A 19,073-nucleotide genomic window follows, 5' to 3' on the forward strand; every position below is an offset into this window, starting at 1 on the left:
GTGCAGATTATTCACCTGAAATAGCTTTAAATTGATTGTTCATAATGCCAACAGTAAATTGGTGGTCAGTAGCACATAATTTGACATATAAAATGAAAGACTTTTAAATATTGCACTGTAAGATTTCACAATACAGATTTAAGATTTCACAATACAAGTTGATATCGTTTGATAATTGTTACTCTACTGAGACACGTTAGAGGTTATTACACAGTATACAGGGTTGTGGTAACTGTGATAGGTTCGTAATACACCTGACTGGACACAATGCTGTGGTCGAGAGATGAAAATGTGGTCCAACAGTGTGTTCTTTTCAGTGGTCGCAGTTGCGATTAGCTGTGCATATCCTCTGGATTCAAACAGATCAAATATTGCATGCGTTCCGCTGGACAGCAAATTTTCATTGAAGTCTGCACACACAATGATTGGGTGATGATCCATGATCTCTAAAGAGTCCAAGAGGCTTTTCAGGTTTGGGAGGAATTGATTAACACCGTAGTTTGGAGGTCTGTACACAGCAGCAATCAATGCATTCACTGGGGCTTCAACTTTGACAACCACAAACTCCAGGTCAGTTACATTATGTATGTACTGCTTCTCACGGGCTTGAATGTTGTTTTTCACATATACAGCAACTCCACCCCCGTTACTGTTGGCCATGCAAGAATTGTTAGTGTAGGACACGTGTCTGTTCCGCTTGAACATACTGTAGCCTTCCAAATGGAGACTCTCAGCAACAAATGATCCTTGCAGGTGAGTTTCCGTGAGACACAACACATCTGCTAGACCCAGCTCATGATGACTCTTAATGTCACTGATATGAGGTGCCAGTCCTTCTGTGTTATGATGGATGATGGTGAGAGTGTCAGGCGTGTTCAGTGTTTGCGTGCTGTGAGCAAGTGGCATTATGTCCTCAAAGCTGACTTGGGTCATGCTCTCGAGGCCTGCAGTGATTTCAGGGTTGGCATAGATTTTAGACTCATCCATACCAATGATGTGCATTCCACTGAGAGAGGTTACTCTGCTGAGAGCTACGTAAGCCATACCGGGTTCAAAAATCTTTTTTAGGGACACTACAGCAGTAGAGGTTGTCATGCCTTGCACTTTGTGTATTGTACAGGCAAATGCGAGCTTCATGGGAAACTGTCTGCGTACTGCGTGCTTCAGCTTTTCCTCCATCCTCTCTATGTACACAACATTATCAGGTCCTCCGGGTGTTTTATGACGGTGCCTCTGTCCTGCATTTGTATTGTCCAGCTCAAGCCCAAGCATCTTTGTATATATAGCACCATCTTTTTCACAGGTAACTATTCGGGCAATTTTACCAAATGTGCCGTTCACAAGTCCATCGTCCACATCAATGTTTCTGGTGAGCATAACGCGAGCACCCATAGCAACTTGTAGTGTGTCTGGTAAGTCGTTCTTGGTTCCACGACATGGTTTTGCTTGTCTGGCCATTCTTCCTGAAAATCTGTCCTTTCTATAGTCATCTGCATCAATGTTTGTGACATCAGAATGAAGCAGAGCTAACGTTTTTGCGTTGTGTTCATTGACCTCCTTATTAGTAGGAAAGATGTGAAGTACATCATTTGGGCAAAGTGCTGGTTCGGTGATGGCTTGTGAAAGCAAATCTCTGTCTGGTTCAGACAAGGTATCTGACTTTAGTTTCACACGGATCCTGTTCAACGTCTCAGCATAAGCGATGTCATCCTTCTGACGCATGATCTCTGTCAATGTGATCATCTGAAATTGGTCGCGCCAAAGGTCTATCTGACATGATTCATAGACACAGAGAGGTTTAGCCTGTGAAATTGGTGGAAGCTGATGGAAGTCTCCAACAGCGAGTACTGACATTCCTCCAAAAGGGTTTTGACTTCCTTTGATTTGTTTTAGTCTGGCATCTACATAGGCAAAGAGAGTCTTTGAGACCATGGACACTTCATCAATGACAATAATTTCAGCATTTGAAAGCTCTGCTCGCACTTCATCCAGTTTGTTGCCAAGTCCTGGGAATGGAAGTTGAATGGATCTTGGTAGCTTAAAGATGGAATGCAACGTTTTGCCTAAAATGTTGAAAGCTGCCGTACCGGTGAATGCGGTTAACAGAACAGTAGGCTGCGATATGTCAGTTTCCTCACGGTTTCTCTCGAGTCTGGACAATATCTTGGATGCCTCTGAATAGATGCATTTGATTAGATGTGACTTCCCTGTTCCAGCACCACCATTTATATACCAGAAAAATTGCTCTGAGGGTAGATTACAAACACGCTTCATGCACCAGTCTCTAACTGTGTAGAATATGCATGCTTGCTTCTGGTTCAGACCTTGATACATTTGGCGTAATACTACAGGGTCTATCTGAAAGGTTTGTATCATCGATGCAGCTGTTGTAGCTTCAGACTCAACGCTATAGTCTGGGACATCTTCTTGTTCATGTTGGTCATCCAAATGTTGTGTTTCGCGTTCTGCGATACATTCCAACCTCTCCAGTTCAGATTCAGGAGCCAGATTACACCATTCATCTTGCATGGGCCCGTTCTGCTCATATTCGTCGATGGCACTCTGGATCTCTTCACTGTGTTTTTCATATTTATATTTGTTTTCCTTGACAATGAGAAATACTGGCTGGAGTTGGTTTGAACCAGGTAGCTGAACACAGGCGCTATGCAAGAAGGACTGGTATGTTTGAAAGTTGTCACTTTTCAGCTGCGACTCTGAGCGATGTGGGAGGTACAGTTTGAGTAGTGTGCCAAAATATCCCTCAGGATTCTTTTCCTCTGAGGAGTGGTAATATCTGATGATGGCAGGTTTCCCCTTTGTTCTTTTCTTCACAAATCCCATCTCATTAAGTAGAGGCACAACATCTTTAGCTATGACTTTCTGCCTGCCATAGACAATATTGCAAGTGGAAGAAAAATCAGCCAAGCACATCACCTCAAAGTCTGGTCGTTCAGGTCTAGCATGGTATTTTTCAATTAACCCCGTCATCCACACATCTTCTGAGTCTGGTATAGTGTTCTCCAAGCGTGATTGGGGATAACTCATTTTCAGTCTATTGTCATCTGTTGGTATGAAACGGATACTGCGTGAAGACCTCTTCATTTTTATACCACATACACGAGTTACACACTCCTGAGCGCTGACCTCTCTCATTTTGGTGTACGCCTGCATTACTTGCATCATTTCCCCACGTTCGTCTATGTTGGCATTGTCTTGATTTGAGTTTTCAATCATTGTTTTGAGATACTCGCTCATCCCGTGCTCAGCTTTGGTGACGTAGGCTGTGATGTACATGATACACGAGTATGCATTCAGAATGTACTGGATATCAATATTGGCATCCCAGGCATCAAGAATATAAGGATTGTATGCGTTCACCATGCATGCCTTTGGATCACGTTTCAGTATAACCTTATTGGAGCTGGTCAGTGATTCGAGACATTCTGTATACTCTTCCATGCTTAAATTACATGTAGCCAGTAGCTGTGGTAAATCCAGAGATTCAGTTTGAGGGTCGTTCAGTAACTCAACCACTGGTTTAAGCTTCGTCTTAGCTGCACTGAACTGCTTAGGATCTGTAGGTCTCGTTATCATGGTCTCACTTGCAGGGGGTTTAGGAAATCCATATCGGCAGCCAGGTTTGTTGTTTTTGTGACATGATTTGGAGTGATTTCTGCTGTGTGTCTGAAGGTCTTTAACCTTTCTGTATAGTTCCGGCTCAGTATTTGGGTCAGGCAACCGGGCTGTAACGTACTTGTCAATAAAATTGCACACAGTCTCATCAGAGTCCTCATCATACACGGGTGCACCCTCTATCCATAACAGACAGTGAATGTGAGGCGAACCACGCCCCTGAAACTCTAAACGATACCAGTAATCTACAAGCTTGCCAAGTGGCTGCGCAGCACTCAGAAACAGTTTGAATAATTCATCAACACGTTTATCAAACATGCGCATTGTTGTAACCGGATTGCTTCGTAATATTTCACACTTTGTTGCCCAGTCAAGGTCTTCAAAATTAACCTGTTCACCTTGTTGTTTCTTAATTGCTTCAATCACCTGAGGCCATCTCATCTCTGCAGCAGAAGCAGTACCAAACCAAGTCGGTTTTCCTAATTGTCTGATGGTAGCAAACAGATCTCTGGTTGTTTTCTCCCAATAGGCAGGGGTTCCTCTCAGTGGCTGCATGAATCTGATTGCCTCTTTGTTTCGCACCAGTTTTTGAACCTCGTGTTTGTCTTGCAGCATCCTGGAGGTTATTTTGCGTCCATCTCGTGTCATAGGCTTTCCTTTACGTAGTTGTATTGACATACTGGAAGTAGCCAAATGTATTTCTGTTACGAATTGTGAAAAGAACAAATAATTTGTATCTCTGGCAAAACGACTATCTACAGAGGTAAGCCTTGATTTAAAATAACTGCTGGGTGTTAACCTAATGGGTCTTGCATCATCAAATGTGTTTACACTAGTGGGAAATTGCACTGGGAATGCCATAGACTCAAGCTTAGGTGTTCTGAAAAAGTTGACCGGCTTATTACCTTCAGCAGGCGCAATACAGTAAATTCCTTCACTGAACGCTAATAGCTGGTCTGCAATGTCAAGTGGCTGTAGACAAGATTCGAGGGCAATGCCGCCAGTTGGCTGTTCACCCTCTTGTTCTGTATCGTTTGAGTGCTCCTGCTGTTGATTGTCATTACGAGGCAGGATATCGATATGTTGTTCCTCACCAAGACTATCGTGTGGCTGATTCAGTGCATTTTGCTCACACCTGTCAATGTCCGTCAATGCATCATCATCATACTCATCATCTTCCATGATATCATCAATTTGATTGTCACCTTCTTCCTCGTCGTTAATTGTCGGGTCACACAATTCGGCCTCATCTCTGATAGTTATGTCCTTATACTCGGGGTGAATTTGTTTTAAAGTGTGCAATGCCTTTAAAATTTTAGACCAAGTGACAGTCTGGAACAATTGATGTCCTTTGTAGTGCAATCGTCTCTTCAACTTTACTCTCATCACTTGAGACTCACTTCTAAGTCTGGGTAAAGCATTGATAGTCGCCTCTACTTCAGATGGCACACATACTACATTACCGCATAGTGATCTCTGCTGGCCTTTGGGAAGAGGTATGATTTTAGCAAATGTTAGGAACTTGGATGAAATATGCCTCTCCAATATGTTAAGATCAGACAATTCAGGGGGGATTTCTACCAGCTCCAAATTATTAGCCATAGCAAGTGGTGGCATGTGCCCTCTCTTAAGATAGTCATGGCAGGTGGGACAGATCCATTCTTGCTTCCTCTCATTGGGTACTGTGCAATGTTGTGGTTCTCTGCATACATCATTGCAAACATGAACATATTTTCCTGTCAAGCAAGCAGACACCACATCTGGATTTTTTACGTAGTCTGTCCTATTGCAGTGCTTTACTCGATCTGGAAACAATGCTCTATGGCATACTGTGCAGACATTAGTGGGGCCATCTTGTATGCTTGTTCTAAAAGCAGATATGGCTTGTTGCATTTCAATGTTACATCTTTGTGCACGTAGTGCATCTTCTTGTCTGTATTGTTGTATTATTTTCCGTGTGCAACGCATCTTATGAAAGAGTCTATATGCTGCTTCACTGTGATATCTTTTATAAAAATTAGCATTACATTTCTGTAAATGAAGCCGTCTGAAATCTGGGTCATTTTTGTATCTGTGTTGATTGATTCGTTTCATGATTTCAATATGTCTGAGTCTAAATTCATGATCATTTTTGTATCTGTGTTGAATGTTTTGTTTCTTTCTGAGTCTAAATTCATGATCATTTTTGTATCTGTGTTGAATGTTTTGTTTCTTTCTGAGTCTAAATTCATGATCATTTTTGTATCTGTGTTGATTGATTCGTTTCATGATTACAATATGTCTGAGTCTAAATTCATGATCATTTTTGTATCTGTGTTGAATGTTTTGTTTCTTTCTGAGTCTAAATTCATGATAATTTGTGTACCTGTGCTGACTGATTTGTTTCATTGTTTGCATATGTTTCATTTTAAATGCACTATCATTTGAAAAACGCTTGTTAATATACAACTTTTTTCTTAGTCTATACAATTCGCATTTAGCATACAAAGTCCTTTGTTTCAAGTATTTGGTTTCCTTTCTCTGTATTGTTTTTTGTTGCTTTAAGCCAGTTTTTGGTAATGCAAGTTTTTCACAAGTCCTCATAAATTTTCGTCTTAGCCCTTTGGGCAATTTTGACATGTGTGCTATCTGGTCCTTGCTCATTGTGAATTTGAAAGATTGTTCAGTCACAAACTTACAGGAAGTCATACTTTGAGAGGCTTCAGTGTGAGTTAAGTTAGTGTGTGGGGTTTCAAAATCTGCACTTGATAATTGATTGCAAGTGACATTACAATGTTGATGATCAACAGCAGACGTTATGTCAACCTCCGGTTCAGTCATAGGTGATAATAAAGCACTGTTATCAGTACACTCAATATTGCCGGTGTGAAAATACTGTTCTGCAATCCCATCAGACATTTCTGACAATGAATGTTTAGCCTGCCTGTTTGTGCTGTAGACATCTGTGTTTGATGTTGTTGGAATTTCTATTCCAGCTCGTGGTGACAGGTCAATGGAGTCGGCAATAGTAACATGACTGTTATCCAGGTTGTCACTGTGAAATCCTACAGGCATGAGTTCATACGTGCATGTTGGTAACGTCTCAAACACCAGTTGGCACTCAATAATCCTGTTAATCATATCTTTCAACTTTGTGAATGTAAGCATTACAGCAGTGCCTAAGTGTTGATAATATTCAAGACATGGAAATCCATCAGGCCTTCTAGAATGTGGGTCAAAGAAACCAAATTGTCCTGATCTGTTCCTGAACACAGCAATTACTAAACCACTCATTACCAGCAATGCATAGTTCACGTCTTTTAGCAAACAGCTAAGTCCTGCTTCTAGATTTAGGCACTCTTCTGCATAATGAGATGGAGGGTCTCCAAAGGTCCCATACTGGGAAAGATCATGATGCTTTGTTACATGGTAGTCATGGTCGCGGGCAGACACTTTGTCCGGTAGTTCATCTGTAGCTAGATGAGTATGAGCACTTTTATTCTTTGTTTTAGGCAACTGTCCCCCTTTGTGAGCTTGTAGATCGGCTGTTTTTCTGACTTTTGCATCTAACTGACGCTTGACCTTTGTGTACATGGTGTCGCCTTTTTGCAATACACGGTCCAGGTTTGCTGTTGTAATGTGTTCTTCCTCATGAAGGAATGCCAGAAAAATTAGAGAACTACAGGCACACTGCTTATTCCTGGAAAAGACAAGGTATTTAGTGCTGTTTTGACTATGGGATGCTGCAACACTTGTCTCATCAGAATGGCCTTTGTGTTGAATACGGTTAGATGTTCCTGGCACATGTTTGACAGCATCAGTGGAAGACATGTTCTGTAATGGTGTTTTATTGCTGTAGGGTGCACATTGTATTTGTTGACCTGCTGTGACATTGTGAGAAACATCTGTGTTTGATGTTGTTGGAATTTCTATTCCAGCTTGTGGTGACAGGTCAATGGAGTCGGCAATAGTAACATGACTGTTATCCAGGTTGTCACTGTGAAATCCTACAGGCATGAGTTCATACGTGCATGTTGGTAACGTCTCAAACATCAGGTGGCACAGAATAATCCTGTTAATCATATCTTTCAATGTTGTGAATGTAAGCATTACAGCAGTGCCTAAGTGTTGAGTTTCTTCATTATATGGTAGTCCATCAGGCCTTCTAGAGTGTGGGTCAAAAAACCCATATTTTCCTGATCTGTTCCTGAACACAGCAATTACTAAACCACTCATTACCAGCAATGCATAGTTCACCTCTGTTAACAAACAGCTGAGTCCTGCTTCTAGATCTAGGTACTCTTCTGCATAATTAGATGGAGGGTCTCCGAATGTACCGTACCGGCGAACATGCTGTGTTACGTGGTAGTCATGGTCGAGGGCAGAAACTTTTCCCGGCAGTTCATCTGTAGCTAGATGAGTATGAGCAATTTTATTCTTTGTAGGTAACTGTTCCCCTTCGTGAGCTTGTAGATCGGATGTTTTTCTGACTTCTGCATCCAACTGTTGCTTGACCTCTGTGTACATGGTGTCGCCCTTTTGCAATACAAGGTCCAGGTTTTCTGCTGTAATGTCTTCTTTCTCATGAAGGATTGCCAGAAATGTTAGAGAACTACAGGCACACTGCTTATTCCTGGAAAATACATTGTAATCACTGCTGTTTTGACTATGGGATGCTGCAAGACGTGTCTCATCAGATTGGCCTTTGTGTTGAATACGGTATGACGTTCCTGGCACATGTCTAACTTTACACACCTGTTTGACAGCATCAGTGTAATACATCTTCTGTAATGGTGTTTTATTGCTGTGGGGAGCACATTGTATTTGTTGACGTGCTGTCACAATTGTATCCTTAACACAGTATGTGATGTTGTCAGAAAAACGCTCCTTAAGCTCCTGCTCACCCATGGGTCCTAAACGCTTTTTAAGCCAATGTGTCAAATTCTTAGATAAACAGTCTTTATGGCAATGCACTTTAGCATCCTTCTGCTCGCTCATAGGTGATACAGCACTGTCATCAATACACTTGCTCGTTTGATATTCTGTACATTGTTCTACAACCACATCAGACATTTCTGACAATGAATGTTTAGCCTGCCTGTTTGCATGGTGTGTGCTGTAGACATCTGTGTTTGATGTTGTTGGAATTTCTATTCCAGCTTGTGGTGACAGGTCAATGGAGTCGGCAATAGCAGCATGACTGTTATCCAGGTTGTCACTGTGAAATCCTACAGGCATGAGTTCATACTTGCATGTTGGTAACGTCTCAAACATCAGGTGGCACTCAATAATCCTGTTAATCATATCTTTCAATGTTGTGAATGTAATCATTACAGCAGTGCCTAAGTGTTGAGTATCTTCAGTATATGGTAATCCATCAGGCCGTCTAGAGTGTGGGTCAAATAAACCAAATTTTCCTGATCTGGTCCTGAACACAGCAATTACTAAACCACTCATTACCAGCAATGCATAGTTCACCTCTGTTAACAAACAGCTAAGTCCTGCTTCTAGATCTAGGTACTCTTCTGCATAATGAGATGGAGGGTCTCCTAAGGTTCCATACTGGGAAAGATGCTTTGTTACATGGTACTGGTAGTCATCGACGCGGGCAGACACTTTGTCCGGTAGTTCATCTGTAGCTAGATGAGTATGATCAACTTTATTCTTTGTTTTAGGTAACTGTCCCCCTTCGTGAGCTTGTAGATCGGCTGTTTTCTTTACTTTTGCATCTAACTGACACTTGACCTTTGTGTACATGCGGTCGCCCTTTTGCAATACAAGGTCCAGGTTTGCTGTTGTAATGTGTTCTTCCTCATGAAGGAATGCCAGAAATGTTATAGAACTACAGGCACACTGCTTATTCCTGGAAAATACATTGTATTTAGTGCTGTTTTGACTATGGGATGCTTTAACTCTTGTCTCGTCAGATTGGCCTTTGAGTTGAATATGAGATGTCCCCGACAGATGTCCAACTTCACTGTGACTAACCTGTTTGACAGCATCAGTGTAGTACATCGGTTTCACATCATTGCAGCTGTGGGGAACATGCATTTGTTGACCTGGTATCACATCGTCAGATAATTTCAACTTCACCCATCGTTGTTTTGTTGCTTGACTTCTTTTCCCTTTCCTCGGCATGGTAACGTTTTGTTCTTGTAGGCTATTTGTCACACTGGTAAACCTTAAATAATGCGTAAACGTTTGTGCTTTGCAATGTTTTTATGGTAACTTAATAGGGACTACGATATTCACAAATATATTCAGAGAATGTGATTGATACAGTAGGCTATAGTTCTCTAGCAACTTGTTATATAGACACCCAGAAAATTATGAAACAATTGTAATATAGGACCAGACGTCAACTGTAGTTTCGCAGAATTCTACGTAATATACCAGATGTGAGCTACTGAAAACCACAATGCAATCTCAATCACTGAGGGACATTCACTATAGTACCAAACAGAAGCAAGTGATTTCTCACACGTCCACTTTATCTCAACTTATAAACAATGTAGGCTACAACTGTATTACAGTTTGACTTAATAAGCAGTTTAGTTTAAAGAACTGTTCAAAAGAGGAAATGTGGTCAAGTTTGCAATTAATTTAAAAAAGACGGGCTGCATTTAACGCAATGTTAAGGATTAGTGCCCAGACAAATACCAGTCAATAATTAAATCAGTGTATCTATAAGGCAGTATAGACAGTTAATATAGATATGAACACTACCTTTGTAGATTTAGTATTTGATCAAAGATACAAATGTATACTTGGGAATGTGGAAATGACAGTTTTGTTTTGAACCAATGAAATGTTTCTCAAATGTTAGCACAAGCAACAAACCTTCAAGTAGTGCTGATTAAATATTCAGTGATGGCTTAACAATATAGTGATGATTAGGAGAATTATCTTGGTAGCCTAATGTATACACTTAATATAGCAGTTAGGCTACTTCAGTTGATGGACCGCTGTTCAATAGAGTGAAGGTCACAGGTCCACTTGTCAGAGCTGCAAATAGCTTAACTATCAAACAGAATTCTAAACAAGCCTATTGAACTACCATACATTTACTTTTACTCAAGTATATTTTACTATACAATGTATAAAGAAGCTGAACAATAAAGAGAGGTTGGCCTTGCTAGGAGTATACACTGTACTAATGTTAAGAGTATTTCTAAACAGTTTGTGAAATGTGTTTGCTTTGATGATCCTGGTCCAGTACGCAGTCCGGTCCTGGTTCAGTATGTAGAGTGCAGACACCAAGCTGATCGAGTTGAGGCTGCGTTCGGATCCAGATAGTTGATAGCCAGAAACAAATTATTTCAAACAATGAATGTATACGGTATGTATAAACTATCACTCAGGAATATGGAAATGGTGTTTAGGTGGATGGATGTTTAACCAAAACAAAAGGTGAATAAACAAAGATGGCTCAAAGGTGTGGCAATACAAATGTCTCAAAAAGCTGTATCCAAGGTTTCAAGGTTTCATATCAGGGTTGCATCAAAAGTTGTATCAAGTTTCATATCAGGGTTGCATCAAAAGTTGTATCAAGTTGCGTTTCAGGGTTGCATCAAAACTTGTATCAAGTTGCGTTTAGGGTTGCGTATAAGGGATTGCTTAAGGGAGCAGAGCAAGATCTCTCAGAGTTGCTCCCAACTCTGAGACTTCTCTGGGCGAGAGAGAGAAAAGGTAGAGACAAAAGACAGAGAGGCAGGGAGATAGCAGGGTTTGGGGTGTTGGATTAAGAGAAAAACAGGATCCACTGGAACCCAGGGTTCACTGCGCAAGGTTTACCTGAAAGAAAGAATATTCATAGTCACATTTATACAAGTATATCAGTAACATAAATGCATAACGCTGCTGTCGGGAAGAAACCTCGTGTTGTTTGCTAAAGCAACTAACTCCACCTCTCCTGGAATATATAAAGTTACAACACGAACCTTGCTAGCATAAACAGTTTACAAAATCTCATTGCTTATACATCTTTCTTTGAGATTTACAATTAAAAATCTGATCTTTTGAAAATCATGATTGGAGCAGATTTCCGATCACCTGATCAGGTCAACCCTAGTTATTACAATGTTTATTTGCAGCAATTTGGCTAGCTGTTCTGAATCTTCCCCACAGGATTAATAAGCCTTATGTAGTCAGTTACTGTACTGTATAGAATATGCAATTGCTAATTACATCAACCATAGTATTCAATATTTAAAGTATAATGTGTGTTCCATCGTACAACAGCAGTGTGTGCTGCAAATAGCAGTTCTACAAGCTCACAACATGGCCATCTGGTTATCAGAAGGTCACCACTTTGGGCCGATTCATACTCCTATTTTACCGCTGTTTCGGCGCTGTAGTGCCGAAATGATTTCGGCTCGTCATAAATTTTCAGTAGCACCGAAGAGCCGACTTTAGGACGGTACCCCCCCCCCCCCCCCCCCCAAACCTCAAATGACGTCACATTGTAGGCTCTACAGCGCCGAACCGACTTTTATTCGGCTCTAAAATAGGAGTATGAATCGGCCCTTTGTCTCCTGGTCCTAGTCTGTCAAAGGGTCCCCAACTAAAACATCTGCCCCCTCCACCATAAACAAGTATTTAAAAAAATAAGCTATATCTAAAGCTATAAATCTACAATTCCACATGTCACGTTGTGAGCTTGTCGATCTGCTATTTTTATTAACCATACAGGGCTTAAGTGGTTAACATGTTTGTTAAAGGTGTGTGTGTAATATCACTTCCTGTACCGTTAGTGCTTATATTCAAGTCTTATATTCAACTTGAACTTGTCAATATATTGTCAGTGTTTTTAACTAATACTTACTCAAGAGTAACTCAACAGCAACCAGCTTTGTCTGCAGAATGAAAAGTAGAGACAATCACCAATGAACATTTATCTCAGTACATCCATACTTTATCCATTATTTTTTTCATGTGGGTAATTGCTCCCATCCCAGAACGTTGCACATCACCGCAATATACAGAGTAAAGGTCCCTGCACATTTCTAACTAAAGGGCTTACATTGTAACAGCTTGCATTTAATCATTCTGGTCCAATTTAAAGGACCATATCCTCTGAGACACAGAGTGGGTAGACAGAAATGGTGTCATCTTATGAGGATTAGTGAGGACCACTGTAAGATACAGTAGGTTGACAGGTGGTCATTTATGGCAATGGTTCTCAAAGTGGGGTGGAAACACCCAGGGTTCCTTGAGGGGGTTCCCAGCTAAAATAGTTAATGTAGCATCTAAATCAATGTAAGCACTTCAACATACATATATTATTTGGCTATTTGAAAATAGCAATGAGCATACATATCTGCTTAAAAAAAAGAAAATAAAAACATGTTCCTGACAACATATTTTCACACTTAGTGACCTAGTTCATCTCCTAGAGACGTAGAATACTAAATAATCATTGAAAATGCTGAAACTGGACTAAAGCCAATTGAGTCATTTATATTTGGTTGAGGTGGATTATGCAAACAACATCCACTAGATGGCACTGTGGATTCACATACCATGCTTTACAAGTTTTTTTGCACATAAACTCAGAGATGTTACTGAACATGATAATCTAGCTTGATACAGCAAAACATAACAATGGTCAAAGAATGTTCTGTTAACATGCTCTACTGAATGATTTAGATTCCTTGTTCTACATTAAAAAATGGTCAATGTATTATCTTGGCATCACTGCCTTTTATCACTGACAGACAATTCAGCAGTTTGGTAGAGCATGTTTATAGACAGAAATAAAATCCTACTTATAGAACCATTTCACATATATATATTGAATTATTTTTTTTGTCATTATAATATAACAATGAATTAGAAGAAGTTGTATTTATTCATAGCAAATAGGCCTAGTAGTTTTTCGTTTAGGCTACTTTAGATTGCACATTTACCACAAAGTGACATATCTACTGTTGGTAGAGGCTTATATATTATACGAATTGGTGGGTATGATTGTTGTCATTATTGCCTAAAGTTTTGACTTATTTATACAAAACAGATTTAAATCTGGATGTGGCACAGATCTGATTCAGGCTGGATTTGCCTGCCAGTCTGAACACACAGATGGGACAGCATTAAGCTGATACAGTAAATACTTACTCAGGTGTAGGTAGGGTCAGGATGTAGTTTAAACTGCAGAATGAAGGACATAACATGCAAAAATTAATCAGTTGTTTGTGTACAATATGAAGTAAAAAGTATACCGGTAGTCATACTTTCACTTTAATAGGCCGAGCAAAATATTGGTTGACATTTATTGGCATTTGGTGAAAAAAAAAAAAAAAAAAAAGTCAGAATTCGACCGATGGTCTGCGTTTGCTCGGCGCGGAGTTCCGCGGGGGGGGTCCGCGATAGTCTGCGTGGGGGTCCGCGCCTCCGCGGACCCTAACGCAGATCATGGTGCCATCATTCATGCATCAAAACAAACTCTAGTCTAGGGACGTGCTTTGACGGTTGCCACATTTCGTGACAGAGAGAAACAAGCAACCAGGCCTATGAAAAGGTTAACAGGCCAGATAAAGACAGAAAATCCGAAAAATATTGCAACTATAGACAGTGCTGACTGTCAAACATCATTGTCCAATGTTGTTTTAGAGCAGTGGTTCTTAAACATTTTCATCTCAAGGACCACCAATATTTTAAAGAAACTTTACAGATAAACAAGTCGAAAGTAGCTTATAATGACTAGACTTGGCAACACTGAACGGTTCCACAAGCTCACAATATGAAATATAAGGTATTAATAAATTGTATTGTTAATATCCATAATTAGGGCACCTGCTCTAATGGGCCACCTGGCCTGAGAAACGCGTTCTCAGGGACTTACTCAGGCAAAGAAGTTATTTTTTTTAAAGCATATCCATCATTGCCCTAGGACAAAAAAGATAATAATCTTGCTACCCATCCTTCCCACGAATGAATAAAATAAAATAAATCCCCACCTACTAAAAATGACCAGTATTATTTTGCATGGCCATACAATAGAAAAGTATTGGCATAAATATACTTATAGTACCAAAAGCAAAATTGTTTCAAAGTATGTGTCAAAGTAAATAGAAAACAGCCAAATCGAAAATAGCTTATCTACAAGCTCTTGTCAACTAGCCGTGATGCAAGCTATACTTTATTAATAATAATAATAATAATGTTTCAGCAAAGTAACGTAATTGTTAAGCCAATAAAAGACAACATGACACCATGAAGATAATTATTAAATTAACGATTATTATGTTTCAGCTCACACAAAAAATACATCGGCTTACTTTACTTACGTAAAGTTAGTAGTCACCAGGGGAGAGGGGGGGAAGGAGGACAGGAAAAGGTTAGATTGATCTCAAACCACAATGTTGTTTTTAAGCATCATGCCAACAAATATCTACAAAGTCACAGCTATCACTAATGTAATGCAACATATAGGCTTCAGTGTATGATTGAAGTAGCTTAAATTAGCTGGCTACACTATTTCTGTACAACAAATGACGAATTGTGTAATAAGTTCATAGAAACTGACTGACGGACGCACAGCACGTTCAAAATACAACATTCATGATTTCACGATAGATTCCAGCGGTGTTAATAGCAAATCATAGCGGTTAGATAGCTACAAAAAAACAGTAAACTTCTTCGGGCAATGCGGTAAGCGCTCGGGCCTAATAGCTTCCTAGCCTGTTCACTATAGCTTTATGTTAGCACATAAATTAGCCTGGCCAACATAGCCCGATAGCATGATTAAAACGTAAATAAACGAACGCATAAAGGCACGTAATGGTGCCGCGGTGTGTTGTTTAACAGAGTGATGAACAGGTGTAAACGCAATTTGTGCATTTAGTTAATAAATTGAAATAACCTGTAGTGTATGATCACAGCGCGACCTACCTATTTCGGAAGAGGAAGTGAGTGTCAGCGTGTAGAGTAGGCACGGTTTGATCTCGCTGCATTGCTCCTCTGGCTGGAACTATCCCATTGAGTTAGATTGAGCACTTCCGCATTTCATTGTTACAATGGGAGTCATGACTCAACGCTAGTGTCTCTTACTATATATTTATGTCTCTTTGATAAAATGTAAAGATTACATTTTAATGTTGGATGTGGGAAGGTTATCCAGATCTCTGGATTCAAGATAATTACAATTATTTTATTAAGACATAATGGTTGAAAAAGTACTACGTTTTATTATTGAATATCAATAATAATCCAAAATTACTACCGTTACTGAACTATTCTGTTTCAGTAAAAAAGTCCGGAATTCAAAATATAGGCTACCTCAATAAAAGTGCACTCGTATTGGTATCAAAATGTACTTAACATACTGTCAAAGGTAGAAAGTACTCACGGTCAAATAAATGCAGTAGAAATACAATATTGGGATCTGAGATGTACTGCAGTGGAAGTAAAAGTACAGGCCTATTTATTGGAAATAGTACAAATTACCTCAAAATTGTAATAAGCCTACACCTACAGTACATTGGTAAATGTACTTAGTTATTTTCCACCACTGTATATATTTTTGAAAAGCAAAACATCTTTGAGCTCTCATTTCTTTATTTTTATCTTTAGTACATAGCATGCTGAACTTAATGAATTCAAGGTTAAATAAATACGTATACTTTATACTACTGGATTGTTCAAATAAACCGTACATTACCTGTTAAAACTGCGGGACATTGAGACTATAAGGTGTACATAATTGCATTAAAATAGTTCAAATGACAGCATTCTGATTATTTATGCATTGCTGCCACCTGCTGGCCGTCTACCGGTAATCCACAATAAGAGCTAGAACTTGACAACGGTATTAAACAAGTTGACGTTAAACATCAAATATATCATTTTCAGATGAATTACAGATTAATCATTTGATGAATTTGCCATCTAGCTTGTGGAGCTGACAACCAATTTTACCCACCTCTTTACATAAAAACCTGATATGCTTCCAACTATGAACATAATCATGTGTGGTCTTGTATTGTAACACCATTTCGCTATACAAGACCATGTAGAGACCATTCAGACCATTCATAGAGACCATTCAGACCATGTATGGCCTGGCCTCCATTCACTCTAGGAGCTTGTATATCAAACACTACCATACATAATACTGACTGTCAGTACAATAATGTTTAATTTCACCTTGATGTGTAATTATCTAATTACCTAGATTTGAATATCCTATGCAAGTACTAGGCTGTGAAAATACATCCTGTCAACATACCTGGGTTACTCTTCTGAACAACCCTAATCACAAATATCATGTTTGTACACCAGTGAAAGATGACCCTGAGCATGTATACATGTCGGACAGAAACCCTGTAGAGATCAAAACATGTGACATTGCGACACAATTTGAGCTTGTAGAAGAGGTATCTTTTCCTGGCATGGCGAGGGAAGCTGATGTTGACGTTTCCAGGGAAAAGCAGGCTCTTGTAGGATGTTGGGGAGATGGTAAAAGTGATGCCATCTGCCTGCCAACAGCAACCATGGCTCCTAGAATAAATGTTTTTTGTCATGTCAATCTCTTCACACAGGCAGACAGATACAGAAATCTCCATACGGGACACAGACAGATGGTTAAAACAGGTATTGCATACTAGGTTCCCAACTAGCATCGTTCCCAGCTAGGCTGGTGGCCAAGGGGCACAGGTCTAATATACAATAAATAATGACAATAATGATTTGAAATAACAACAGGTGGCTGAACTTGTAAATATACTGCTAACTATTTTCTAATTAGCCCTTCGTTAAGTCCCTCCCCAACCAGTCCTTGTCCAATAGGTACGTTAGAAAAGAGGAGACATGGCAAATCCTCAATTGTTTACATTAGGGGTCGGCAACCTTTTTGACATGAAGTGCCAGGTTTTAATTTTTTTTTAATAGTTTCTTAGTAGTTACATACAATATTATTATCACTCCACATCAAACTGTAACATTTCCATAGGCTCTAAAACTTGTGCCATATTATTGTCTTTTGTAATATTTTCTTTCACATCAGGATGTAATGATCATTGGACTCGGAGAGAAATAATCTTCCAAACGCAGTCTCTCCCCAGTCAGTGTGAGGAGTCTGAATGAATGCAGAAGTATGTGCAGGACGTAATGTGTTTATAGATGCAGTTTAACTGGCTATTTAATTAATACTGCGAATTAATACTGCCAAGTCACACGCCAGAAAATAAATAAAATAAATAAATGCCCAAACCTTTAAATGTAACAAACAAACAAACAAACAATAATAGATACAGCATTTTTCCATTACTAAAATGTTGTAACATTTTCATTGTTTCACTAGCATAACTTATAACTACTACTCAGGTGTTTTCAATGTATACATTCCCTGCACCAGCTCTCAATGGGGTGTTCAGGTCACACAGCTTCTCAGGCTGCTGTATTGGGTACGAGGAGACGTGCTCTCCTGGCTGGGGATCACTGCTTCCATGTCAGGCTCTGGATCCTTGGTGTGAAACACAACAGAAATGTAGTGGAAATCTGCTCCATGTGTGTGCATGTGTTTGTTTATATCCATAACTTCAATTTGGAGTAAATCATTTTCTAGATCAGTCGACAAAGTTTTCACATTAAGTAATAACATATTTCTTAACTTGTTCTGCTTAAGTAGTTTACATGAGTTTGAGCTGTAAGACACATGGTCATATATATGACAGCTGGTTGATTGGAACGGCTCTTCTTAGCTTCTTCTTAGTTCCTGGCTGCCTTTGAGCTGGACAACACAACACAACACGCAGTGGATGGGTCTGTCTGATCCATGACAGTAAACAGTTTACAATTGATGAATATGATGGACAGCTGTCAAAGTAATTTGAAGGGATAATTAGTTTGGGGAGATATTTCCCACTTATCCAGAGTGAGAAAAATGAATGGTTGCCTCTGCGTGCTGATTTGAAGTAAGTTTGGTTAACCTCATTTCTGAATCTTTATACCATCAAACGTTCAGGAATGTGTATAGGCTACCGTCAAATAGTACTATAGCTGAGGGAAACATTTTAGTGTTAAAGAGCTAAAATAAGTACAAAGAAGGAGGAGGTGTTGCGGGCTGAATACATTGATAGTATACCACCTGCCATACCTCCCTCTATGGATAAAGACCTCCCATCTTTTATCTATCCTATCCGGTGAAATCCTACCTAAGACACTGCAGCAACTTTTCTACTGTCAATATCATAAAGAACAGAGGAAGGTTAATGTATGGCAGATTACGAGTGGTGAATATTGCTTGCAATCTCACGATAGATATATCAAGATACAGAGGCCATGATACGATAACATATATATATATATATATATATCGATATATCTCGATTAACCGTTTATTCAAAATAATGACCATGTTGCACAAATACAATAAAGCACTTTCAGGCCCACAGAGAATTAAAATAAATGTCTAAACATCCTAACAAGGGGTCTGGGAAGGGACTGCATTTCAACTCCCA

The 19,073-nt window shown here is 39.5% G+C and overlaps 1 protein-coding gene and 1 long non-coding RNA gene across 2 annotated transcripts in view; both read right to left on the reverse strand.

The window, feature by feature from the left end:
• LOC310872691 (plasminogen-like) overlaps positions 1-19,073 on the reverse strand; it is a gene marked incomplete at its 3' end in the record, with an annotated part of 198,382 nt that overhangs the window by 70,210 nt on the left and 109,099 nt on the right. The gene's annotated exons all lie outside the window — the stretch shown is intronic.
• LOC310872507 lies at positions 10,661-13,763 on the reverse strand. Its single transcript, XR_014570400.1, has 3 exons — positions 13,729-13,763; positions 12,437-12,467; positions 10,661-11,406 (listed from the first exon to the last, which is right to left on the reverse strand). It is a non-coding gene; the product is annotated as an uncharacterized lncRNA (long non-coding RNA).

Source organism: Protomyctophum parallelum (genome assembly GCF_964188405.1).
Source record: "Protomyctophum parallelum genome assembly, chromosome: 15".
In the NCBI taxonomy this organism is placed as follows: Eukaryota; Metazoa; Chordata; class Actinopteri; order Myctophiformes; family Myctophidae; genus Protomyctophum; species Protomyctophum parallelum.